This window comes from Cyanistes caeruleus, chromosome 2 (assembly GCF_971803275.1).
Source record: "Cyanistes caeruleus chromosome 2, bCyaCae1.hap1.1, whole genome shotgun sequence".
NCBI classification, from domain to species: Eukaryota; Metazoa; Chordata; class Aves; order Passeriformes; family Paridae; genus Cyanistes; species Cyanistes caeruleus.
This window is the reverse complement of record NC_141702.1, coordinates 45849988-45862841: the sequence shown is the minus strand read 5'-3', so window position 1 is coordinate 45862841 and position 12854 is coordinate 45849988. Positions and strand designations below refer to the sequence as shown.

Genomic DNA, 12854 nt, shown 5'->3' with positions numbered 1-12854 from the left:
TATATCAGGAAAAGAATGTAATTCAGCATGCTAACATTGTTCATTTGACAGGATCACTAAAGCAATGAATTTTTTCTGTTTCTTAGTTTAATTTTCTAGCCTAGTTGGGATACTAAACTTTCCATATTGGGTTTTACATAGGAAACTAGAAAACATTATTTATATAGAACATCATTACTAGGCAGTAAGTTCTGCCCAGGTTCTATTGGTTTCCTCTGCCTCAGTTTATAGGATCCATATTTCTACACATTTTCCTGTTGGTGCATTCTTCTCACCTGTGTTTGTGTGCATTTATTTTGTGGACAGTTTTCAGATGTTAATCACTCTGTGGCAAAAAAAAAAAAAAAAAAAAGAGGAAAGGCTGATCAGTGTTTTCCTTTGGTCAAATGACTTTCAAGTGCTTCCTTTGCTTTCAAAAAAAACATATATTTGAGCTCTTTGAAAGATGACAGTTTTGCTAGGAAATGTCTGAAGCAATTGCAGATACCACCAGAAAAATGAATCTCATTTAACTTTTACATATGCAATGCAGATGTTGGTGAATAAGATGAGTCACCCAGGGCTTCCCTTGGTGGTCAGTGTAGCAGAACAGGTAGGTTTAGGGCATGAATCACCCAAAATATTTTAGATAAGGATTCATTAAATTTTCTAGGTACACCAAAGGATCTACTTGTTCTACTGGAAGAGTAAGTGGAAGTGTGGCAGTGAAACTGAATGTCCAGTCTGGGAAGAGTGAGCAGAGAAATGAACCATCTGTGCAGGAATTGCAACAGTTTTATTACTCATTTTCAGGAACCCTATAAACTATGTTATAATAAATCACAATCTATGCAATAATTTATATTTACACTGCTAAGAATTTTGCACACAGACTGCATGAAAAAGTGGCTGCATAAAAATCATGCCTTGCTGTTTCAGGGATTGAAAGATTGACGCATCTTTACTGGAAAGAAAGTGTTAAAAAGTTTCTTTGAAAATTGTAAAGAATGTTAAGAAAGAGCCCTGCTGAACATTGACCTGAGACCATTTGTCTTCCATCTTTACAGCATCAGCACTGGAATTTGCATTACCTGACTTAAGATGTCTGCAGTTCTGATGTCTGCATCTGACATGGAGTCAAAGTGGACTTGGTAACTGACAATCCCAGGGTTTAAAGATGTGGCTCCATGAAAAACTCTGCTGTCAGCCTGCAACAGCTGACACTGCAACACCAGAGTACACTCATGCAGGGCTACTCAGCCTGACACAACCCAGCTTCACCAAGTGTGACTGTACAGGGTGGAGCCACACCAAAATGTGATGTCACCCTGTGCTAACTTGCCCTGCACTCCTCTGTCCAGAATTTTTCCATTTGATGCATTAGGATCAATTTCACACATTTCTCTGTTGCACAGTTTTTATTTTCTTTTTCTATTTAACAAAAACCCATACTTTGCAGCTTTCTGTCATCAGCACAAGATCTGTAAAAGGTAACGTACCTTGCATTTCTCATCCGCATATCTTTCATATACATGGAACTAAAGTAAGTCCTTCTAAAATGATGAGTCATGATAGGAAAAGAATGATTTAATTTTGAGGAGCAGGAAAAAATCACACTATGGAATAATGCTTCTGGCCCTAAAAACCACTGCACCAGGATGTGAAACTGTTTTGCAGGTCTTGTATGACTAGCACTGGATGAAGAAATTCAGAGTGAAGAAAGCCACATAAATGAAATTGCATGCTGAAAAGGTGCTGGCCCTGGCCTTCATCAAAGAGACACCAAAGTGAGAGCCACTCTGATGACAGATAAACAAATAGCATTTATGCTCTAGAAGTTAGCAAGCAAAGCCAGCTTGCCAGACAGTAGGCAATCAATTGGGCTGGAAAATCCACAGTGAACACAGTTGTTGTGCAGGTCTGCAAGATCATCAAACATCTACTTTCTTGAGATTATGAATCAGGGTGGTGCCTGAGGAACAGAGGAATCTGAAGCGGGGGATGATGAGGTTGTGGTAGGGAAATAGGTTGGGCGCATCCTGAGTCTGCATCCTCTGAATACAAATGGGCATATTTGTCCATGATGTAAACCTTGGCTGATCAAGGAAGATATACTCACAGGAAACATTTTTCTTTGACTGTTTTTTATTGAAGGGTGGATAGTGAAACTTGGCCTTCCCAAATGCAGAAACCAAAGAGATTCAACTTTTGTTTTAGCAAATGCAAGATGAATGTAATTGATTTTCTTAAAATTCAGAAGCAACACACCCTGTTAAGCCTGGTCTGAGTGAAATAAGCACGCTCTTGTGACTGCTGTGTACTTTTAGTTTAGGTTTTGTGAGGCCTGCTTTAAGGAACAGGAAAAGCATGGCAGTAGGTTGGTAAACTGAGTAGGCAAACATTTGGTCAGTTTCTATGGCATTGTTTGGTTAAAGGAAACACAGGATCCCTTCAGAATTGTGTTCTCAGGAGGGTTATTTGCTGATAGTCAGTTTTCCCATTATTGACCTTGGAAACAATAATCGGTTTCAAATTAACTACATTCATTATTGAATTCTCCTTGGTTTGAGGTCAGAGTCCAGAGGCTAGAGAAGGGTTTGGAAATATCCAGGAGCATAGAACACACTTTGGAAGCAAAGTGAACATGCAGCACCGATGCAGGGTACGTCTGGGGAATCCTCCTCTTGCTGCCACCCACACGATCTCAGCGCACACTTCTAGGAGGGGATCTGCAGAGCAAAAGACCTTCCAAATCAAAATACTAACGTGTATGCACTCTCTACTCAGCCAGAACATTCTCTCTGAATTCCCTCCCCCTCTTTTCCTGCAATTAGAAATTCATCACTTCAGGCCCTGCTCTCTTCTCGAACTGCCAAGGAGCACGGTGCCCTTGCCAGGGAGCGCAGTGCCAGAGGACGAGTGGCAGGAACCACCCTGCCCGCACTCAGGGAGGACAAGGTTGGACTCGATGATCTCAGAGGCCTTTTCCAATCTAATTGATTCTCTGTGATTCTGTGACAAGGAAAGTACAAGGCAGATGGGGCTGCCTGGAGCTAGAGATGAAGTGTATGGCTGTTAAGGGCAGCTAGGATTGAGGAGGGGGCTGGGAGTCAGAACTGAGGACGAGGGTGTGTTACAAGGACGTGTGGTCAAGCTTGTGTTGGTACAAGGACATGTGGTCAAGCTTTAAATGAAAGTGCTTCTACAGAAACGTCTGCTTTTCAGTCAGCATTGTCATTACAAACCTATTCTTACGCTAAAGAAACTGCTGGGGTTTGGCTGCTGCTAACATTAGCATATGGGCACTCAGCACACCGGTAATGTACTCTGCAGTTTTCCATGCTCAGGGAGAAAAGCTGAATTGGTACGGTAGAACAACTTCACAGGAAGTTAATATTGCAATTTAAATATCCTTATTGAAAGCAAGCAAATAAAAAAAAGCAGTGAGTGAGTATGTACGTGATCGAGAATCAGTGCTTTTTGGCTTGATAGATTAATGGGCTAAACCTGGCTTTTCCCAGTGAGCCAGTATGGTTTGTGTACAGCTGCTCAAGAGCTTTACTGGTTTCCCTGGCTGGGTAATCAGGCTGGTAAGGAAGGTGGCGATAGCTGCTGTTCTCAGAGCAGACCGGGAATTACAGCTCTGCAGCCATGGACATCTGAGAAATTCCAAGGAGGAATTTGAGCCTGAGGGAAAGCTTGTTTCTTTTGCTCCACGACTTCTCAACTTGTCTAAAGAGCTGATTGATAACAGATGCACCTATCTGCCTTTCTGTTTTTATTGAAGCATGTTGTTTTTCTGCAACAGGATTTTTCCTGTGATCTCCCCAGGATATTTCTCCCTTTACTGTGTGTACTAATGTTCAGCATTCTTTGTGGAATGAAGAGGCTCTGGAAGTGTATTATCTCTTGTTTAACCCGTTTTTCCCCTTAATCTGCAACCATTCTTCAGCAGTTACAGAGACTGCAGTTTTCTAGGACCTTCCATCAAAGGAGACATTTTTAGATTTTCTTGGTAACAGGAAGGAGAAGGAATTTGGAAATTCCTGAAACTTCTTTCCCTGCAGGAATTCCTGCCCCTTTCCAAACAGCTTGCTCTGGGTAATGGCATTGCTGCAGGGAAGCTAAATTGCTGGGGATTGCCTGTGAGTCCTATGAAAGGGGGAACTGATGTAGTGGATCTTAAACTAGGAGGACTGGAACAGCGTAGTCAGTCTCAAACTCAGTACAGGAAGCAGTGGTTATGACCATTTTAATGTCCTCAGCAGTGACAAAGGCCCAGGTACACACAGTTGTAGGTTCCCAACCATATGTACTGGGATGACCCAAGGGTATATCCTCATGGAGTGAAAAAAAGCTTGGGAAACTAAGAAAATTATGTGGAGGGATTAAAAAGGATCCAGGGGGATGAAAGGGCCATTTTTCTATAAGTAAAATATATATATTCTGAGGAAATCAGGATTTTTTCCTTGTCTGCAAGCTGAAGAAAATCCAGCTACCACTAAAAGCCTGTTCATTTCTTATGTTAAGAGACAGAAGAAAAGGCTGTTCCTTTCAAGTGAAAAAAAAAGTCAAGTTCAAGCATTCCAACAAAGGAAAAATCATACCTTTTAAAGTAATATGCAGCAGGACATCCTTGAGCTCCCATCCCCTTTCCTTGATGTACTTGACTTTGTAAATCTGTCTCTAATCCCACCCCGTTTCAAAAAAACATGTGTCTTTCCACACTGAAGCCTGCTCTGCCTTAATATTCTGCACTCTGCTTGCTCTTCAGAGCTGGGGATTTTGATCCATTTCAAGTGTGAGCTGTTTGGGGGGGGGGGGGGGGTTACATTATTCAGGCAACACAAAAGCTGAGTTTTCACATCAGTTTTGTGGTGGAAATATGGATAGAGATGACAAAGTTAACACTTGGATTTCTATAGAGGATGTATTCATTATGGGTTCAAGAGAGTAAATAAAAAGCCACTCAGCACTATGGCATCACTATGGAGGTTGACCAGCAGAGCATACTCTCTGTCCTCTCATACGCTTGTCATGATGATATCCCAAATAAAAGCAAGTAGATTCAGGATCAGTAGTCAACCTGTAGGTCACAAAAAAAAAAAAAATTATAAGCCCTTCCAAGAGTGCTTGTTGTACCAGAGAAACAAGATACAAACAGCTTTGGCTTCTTCAAATTACATCTAACTTTAGTGGAAACTGTGGTAATTAATGGGCTCTCACATACTAGTACAGAATGACTTGAGCAGGACTCTACTAAAAACTCTGGGTGAGCCCAGTTTAGTCAGGTGTTAAATATGATTAACTGCAGTGGCTTTGGGTGGCTTAACATTTTATTTCCAACACCCAGTTTCTTACAGTGCCATAATATATGAGGCAAGCTGAAGATAATATGGCTATTGTTTTTTTTTTTAAATGACACAAGAACATTTAATGTAAAATGTTAGTATTAAAAAGAAAAAAAGAATATGTATGATTATTAACAATGTATAAGATAATGTAATAAACCTAAAACAAAAGTAGCATTCTTAGAATGAGAGTAGAGTGGTTAATTTTGCAGCATAATTCCAGATGATAATAGGGGGACTATACAAAGGTGGAAAACATTCTGGATACATGCCACACACAGCTCAGGAGCTACACTGGTTCAAAAAATGATAGAGACAACAAACTCCTTATTCTCTGTATTGTGTGCTAAATTTCTTAGAGTCACAACTGGATCTCAGAGAAACCTTTAGTCTGTCAGTGAAATGACAGAGTGAATATCTTCCTGTCAAAACCTTACCTCCAATGCAACTTCTTTCAAGCCACAAATTTGGCTTCTGAGCATTTGGTTTGTTTAGATCTCCTGGGGCTTGTGTTCCCTCCTGTACTGATAGTCTCATAGTGAGACTTTATGCAAATGCCTACAAGGTATTTGTATCTGTCCAGGACACACCTTGGACCAGCTGCTGAGCATTCCTGCATTTTCTGCATAAATGCAGTAGCAGTAGCAGACTCAGGCATTTCACTGAGTGAGATAATGTGAAGGCAGGGTCTGCAGTACCTGGTACAGCACATGTTTATCTGCTTGAACTCAGGGCAGTGAGGAACACATGTGAAACACTCTGGGCCAGGAGTTGACATGGTGTGTTTTGGGAAAAAAGAAGGGTATACCACTCCCGTATTTTTTATCAACAAGGGTGATGGTGCAAGGCAGCCTCTACCAGACAAGAGAGTGCAAGGCTAATGGGACCTGCTTCAGCCTTCCCACCATGGTACCAAATGGTCCTGTTGTTTTGAGCTGCTGAGCACTTTGGAGTTATATTTTATCAAATCTTTTCTGAGACAGAGTGTACTTCAAGTTTGCTCCATGTCTTGACTTTCAGCAGGAAGCACTGTTTCTTTTGCTTCAAGGGTATTTTGTCTTTGGGGTTCTTCTCAAAGGTTTCTGATTCCTGAGCTGGGAAAGACACATCTTCCATCAAACTCTCTCCGTTATACAAGGTTATTCTAAAGGAAAAACAGGGAAGGCTAGGTAATAATCCCATTAATTACAGCCAGATTACATAATTATGGCTGTTGATGTGCTTTCCCAGAATTTGCCCCTTCTCTGGGATACCCTTATACAATTCATTATTGGGAGATGAGCTCCTGCCACTTCTTTCTGGTACTTGCCTGTCCAAATGTTTTTATTCCAGTAAATGGAATCTTGGCTAGAAATAGGTGGATTCACGTCTTCACATGCACTCTTAAGTCTCATCTAAAGTTTTTTAATGCTGTATCTAAATTATTTAAATCAAGAAATTAAACTTCTTGCCTTCATATGCTGGTACTGCTATTTTTTATGTTAGCAGGCTATTTCTTTATATATATATCTACCCCTCCCATATATATATATATAGAATGACTTCAGCTTCAAATCCTCTGACTAAGAAAGATATCTGAGTTTGCTATTTTAATCCAGAAATTGTCCCATGGGATCAAATTATTTGATTTGGATTTGTTATAGGATTGCAAATAAGAAACCTCCTGCCAGGATCAGAGTGCTGCAAAATATTTGCATTCCTAAGACATTGTGGATTGCCTAGGTGGAGCTTCTACCAAGTATTAAGCCACTTCTGAACTCTCTAGTTGTGATGATGTCTTTGGGAAGACTGTCATTTAGTTCTTAACTATATTAGAAATTTGGGTGGCTGAAGGTACAGCATGGGATTACTTGCCCACCACGTGGCCATGGGCACTGGCAGGTGCTCAAATACACATTATTGCCTGCGGGTTTTGCTTCTCCAGATCTACTGCGCTTGTCCACAGCTCCACAACTCAGCAGGACAGTCAGTTCTGAGGACTGTGTGATTCAGGCGAAGGGAAAGGGAAGAGCAGACTTTTACAATGGCATGTAAACATGCAGAAGGCATGTAAAAGTTACACCCACAAAGTCAATGTACTGATAGAAGCATCAAAGCAGGTAAGCAGCCTTACCCACGTTAATGCAATCTTATGATTAGAAAAAGATAATAATTTTATGTGTTATGTATTTTTGCATTCTATATATATTTGCATATAGCAATGATTTCTTGCTAGGTTTCTTAGGGAAAATACTTTTAAAGTAAGAGTTATAATTTTGAAATATATTGTGTAATAAAAAAAAATTGTGATTAAAGGAATTTAATATCAGAAATTATAAATTTATTCTGCTGTTTTACTTGGCTTCAAGTTGTATCCTTTCAAATTGCCACCAAAGGGCATTCAGGAGACCTGGCTACAGCTGGAGGCTATAAGCACCCCTCAGTGTGGCACATTCCATGTCACACAGCATGGGAACAACATAATAACTTACAGCCTGACCCTCCCAGATATCCTGCAGATTCATTTGGCCCTGCTCAGTAGTTTTTTTGGTCTTCCTTTTGTTTTATTTGGCAAATGAAGGCATCCTAAAGCTACTTAAAAACTGCACTATTTTTCACTGCAGTGCAATTAGATAATATTAAGAAAAAATGGCCTTATGAGATGATAGATACTCATCTTTCATGCTTATACATTGAGTCAGGATGCATTCTACTTCATGCTGTAGATTATGATAAAATTACTTATTTTATTAGAGAGAAATTTATAGGAATATCCCATCAGTGAAAGAAAATCCTGTAGAATGCTATAAATGTGCTTGCACAGTGGTGGGGGGGTACCTGCTTAGCATTATTGATTTTCCAATCAATATAGCAAGTATATTACACAAGGCTGTGTGCAGTCACGGCTTTAGCATGGTTTAGATCTGTTTACACTGGTTTAGCTGTCAGCAGGGCAGCAGATGGATGTTTCCTTCCCAACACAGCTGGAACTGATGAAGATCCAGCACCTCATCACTTGTCACCATCCAGCAGCAGGTTACTGCACCCACACCTGTTGCGTTGGCACTCTTTGGATCATCCCCTTGGATACCTCACTGGAGGTTGCTCACCAGTCTCACTGGCACCAGGGACCTATTTGGAGTCAGTCTGGCAGAACTCTGGCCATAAAAGGCCTTTTGCAAATGGTCAGTGATAAAGGCCTGGGGAAAAGTAATGACTCTGAATGGAGCAAATGTTTGCAAACTTAATTTGTGCTTATGGTGTAAATGTATAGTTATAAAGCAAACAGATAAAAATAGTTCTAAGTCGATGTAAGAGAAACCACACACAAAGTTTGAACTTGTTGGGTTAATAGCACATGAAATAAGTCCACTTAGCTTCTGTACATAAGAAATAGGTCCTGAAGGGGATTTTACATGACTTGCCTGCTGAAAGCTCTGCAGTGGTCAGGACACAGTACTTAGATATGTATTTTACATGATCAGTTTGAGCTGGGAAATCAAATTCCCCACATTCTGAGGCTTTCTTCCATATTTTATGTTTATTTCTGATATTGTTCCTCATATATATGTGCAGAACTTCTCTATTAGCCCCTTTCTCTGTGAAAGTGTATTATGTGCTCTGCTGCCTGACCAATAGGAGCTACAGTCACTGCATATTATTTCCTCATCAGTAATTTTCCAAATTTACTCCTATTTTCAGTTTATTCAGAATTTGTATGACCACCAGAATTTCAGACATTAAGTTCTTCTGAAACATTTTTGACACTAGATGAATTTTTCTACTATTTCAGGGACCTGACATATTTTCAATGCAATCCAAATTATTGCCAGTCATAAATAAATTCATTAGGAATGTCACTGAGTTCAGCGCATGTCTTTGTCTTCCTTCCATAAAGGTCATGTCAAGGTGAATTTGTGTCTGGCTTTTTTTTTTTTTTTTCCCCCCCCTCACTTTTAGTGTGTTTTGGAAGGGATAAGCATGACATGTGGTATCAATACACAAATGATATCAAGGAAAAGAGATTATACAGAATAGAAAGCATGCAATTTCATCAGGCTTTAGAGCAGGTATCATGTTACCTGCACCGTGCCAAAACCAGTTCTTTTTGCATCTGAATTCAGGTCAGGTACAGCCTAAGATGCTCAAAATGTGAAAAAATAATGCAGTTAATAAAAGCAGAAAGTACAGTCAGACATATACTGCCTATGATTCTATCTGTAGATGTTCAAGTAGAAGATCTTTTGTATGCAGGAAGCCCTAAAGGAAGTGAAAATGTTTCATTCAGTAGAATTGTATAGTATAGACCTATGAATACTTTTTTTTCCTTTCTAATTAATATATAATCCTATTTAGGATTAAATATAATTCTGACAAAAAACTACAATTATATTTGTTTGGGAAATGATGCCTAACTGCTGGAGCAAAGACATTTAACATGGACACATGTTCTGGCTCCTGAAATGTTCTCCCAGTGTGTCTACTAATTTTTGTATGAATCCAAATAAATCAAAACCACTGTGTTTTTTCTGCTAAATGGCCTTGCAGATTTCCCTTGAATATTGTAAATGGTATGGAAACTTCTGAGATCAATATTTTGCATATTGCACATACCTTCCATCGTTAAACCTTATTTATAAACTTTGGGGAACTGTATCTATTACATCATCAAAGGATACTTTTCTAGGACTGTAAACCTCAGGAAACAGGGCTTAGGCAAGATGTTGTTTGCCTACCCATCTTGTCAGACCCTCTCTAATAACTTTTGAATCTCTAAGTTTGTTTCATTTACATTTGGCTCAGAAACAGAAAACTTCAGGCTATGAAATTCCTCTAAGTTTTAAGAAACATAAGAGCTCAGTAAAGGAAAGACTACTTCCTTCAAATTACTACTGTGACTGAAAGGCTGCAGCCTGAGCTCAAAGGTTATTTATTATGTTGAGTTTGCTGGCAGCCAGCACATGCTCAGCTCAAAGGCAGCCACATCCCCTTGGATCTCACCCAGCTGGTAGCTGGGAGGCAGGAGGAGGGAGCTGTGGGCACTGGGGGAAGGGAAGATTGATGATGGGCAGTGAAACTGAGGTGTGGACATGGGGAAATCATGAGGGATGAAGCACAGATCCAAAGAAGCAAGGGCTTTTCACTTCTTAAGAGCAGAAGTTGGTATCTACTTGGGAGTGACTAGAGTCAAAAGCAACACATCAAAATTAAGTAGATTGAAGTGAGCTTAGCACCAAAATGCATTCTAAGTGTAACCAGCACAACGGTCACCGTTTCAACAAATTTTCTTTATCTTAGTTTATCCTCTTTTCCTTAAGCATCCAGTTCACTACATACAATGGTTGGGATTTCGCTACTGACAACAGCTTGGTAATCTGATGCCAGTCTACTGTTATTGTTTCTGTTACCATTGATAGCACAAATATTTTTATTTCAACATGCTTACTTCTATAACAAGCATGCTAAATTTACAGCTCCCAGTGTTTCATCTTATGCCAGAGAATCCACTGCAAGTGATGGACTCAATGGGTTATATGAAGAAAGCTTTGTTTGCACTAGCAGCTATCATTTTGCATTAATAAAATACTACTAATAAAGGAAAGATTAGTACTCAGAGTGCCCACAGTTACCAATTAGATTTGTGACAGCCCTATTAAGGATGTGTGAAGATGATTTTTCCTACTTTATAGCCAGAAGAAATGAAACACATGCAATGCATTTTTTCCAATGCTAACAAAGTGGTTTGAAACAGACTCTGAGTTAAATATGTCTCCATTAACTTACTATTGAAGCTCTATTTAAAGTGTGTACTAAATGCACTTCCTAAAATTTGAGTCTCCTTAATCTGAGATGACAAACAAACAAAAAAAACCCCTTCCATGTTGTTTTTTTTGCTTTCCAGCAGTCCCAAAAAGCTCATGCATGTGTAGAATCCAAATTCCTGCAGTTTCTTAGAAGCCTCAGGGTTACTGGAGGAGCTTGTTCTACCATAGGTTCAACCATATGCATCAATAGAAAAACTGCAGTCAGGGGAAAATTTTGGTTTGGATGTTATGGTATCAGACTGGGGCTGTGCAGAATCAAATACAACAGCTTCAGATTAAGGAAGATAAGAGATGAAAGCTCAAGTTCGTGTGACACCCCATCACACCAAAGAGAGGTCAAACTTCAGAATTACATTATAAGCTGCTGGTAAGGATTCTGCTGGAGAGTAGAGCTGGGCCCAAGGTGGCAGGGTAGTTTTGGCTTTACTGGCCTCAATTTGTTTGCTTTTTCTGACATGTGGACATACAGAAGGTGCAGGAACTTTCACAGCTGCACTGCCTGCTACCTGTCTGTCACGTGGTGTTCCTCTTGCAGAAGCCACATATGACCTATAGGTTGCTAATGCCTGCATTAAAGGTTGGAAGAAGCAGCACATTTTGTTTGGTTGGTTCACATAACAGGAACTATTACTGGTTTGTTAATCCTTTTGAGATCTTCCTTCCTGCTGGCACCAGCAGATGGGAAAGAGAAAATGAACTGTAACTTCTTCCACCCAGGCCCTAACAAAAAGGATTTGGTTGTTTCCACCTACCGCACTGAAGAAGAGAGCCATGCCAAAGCAATTAGACCAGTAAGATGCATCCCATTTCCTTCTCATTCTTTCCTTAGAGCTTTTCTGTGGGTGGTGGGTTGACCCTGGCCAGCCTCTCAACACTCACCCAGTTTCTCCCTTACTCCCCCTGAGGTGGGATGGGGGAGACAATCGAAAGGGCAAAAGCAAGAAAAAGGCATGGGTCAAGATAAAAACAGTTTCATAAGGCAATGAAAGAAAAAAGATTGAAGAAAAAGAATTAAGTGATGGAAAGGCACTCACCACCTCCCACAAGCAGACTGATGCCCAGCCAGTCTGCAAGCAATGGCAACTTTGCAAAACCTCCCCCCAGTTTCATAACTGGGCATGATGTTACAGAGCATGCAGGACCTTTCTGGTCAGCTCACGTCAGCCTACGTGCTGTGGGGGCAGAGTGAGAAACAGAGAAGGCCTTGATGCTGTGTGAACACTGTGCAGCAGCAGCTTAAACAAGGGTGTGTTATCAACACTGCTTTGGTCACAAATCTAAAACACAACACCACACAGGCTGCTGTGCAGAAAATTAACCCCCTCCCAACCATCACAATATACTACCAGAGGCTACAGGAAACCAAGGGCACTTCATCCTTCAAGGAAACATTAACGTGGAAGTTAAATGTACTTCAGCTTAGGTGCATTGATTTATCACTTTTGATTGTTCTAATTTTACTGAGTCACTGTGGAAAATTGGAGTGAAGGTAAGACAGAGGCAAGTGATAAGAAGTTAGCAACAAGGTCATTCATATTCTGTAGTAAGAGTGATTGTGAATGCATCATCCCCATGCTTCTAGTCTTGTTTCTGCATCTTCTGTGAGGCCAAAGTCACAGTCACCTTTTCCTTGATACTTCATCCAGCCAAAAGCACTGTAGGGATTCGACAATAACATTTTTGAGGTCTGGTAGCAAGGGCTTAAAAAATAATTTTTCTT

General features: G+C 40.2%; 1 long non-coding RNA gene across 1 annotated transcript; it reads right to left on the bottom strand.

Annotated features, from left to right (window-relative positions):
* Positions 1-756: 756 nt before the first annotated feature.
* LOC111927148 (uncharacterized) lies at positions 757-12346 on the bottom strand. The gene is made up of 3 exons (XR_002863407.2): positions 12169-12346; positions 4587-5065; positions 757-2708 (listed from the first exon to the last, which is right to left on the bottom strand). It is a non-coding gene; the product is annotated as an uncharacterized LOC111927148 (long non-coding RNA).
* Between the last annotated feature and the right edge of the window lie 508 nt (positions 12347-12854).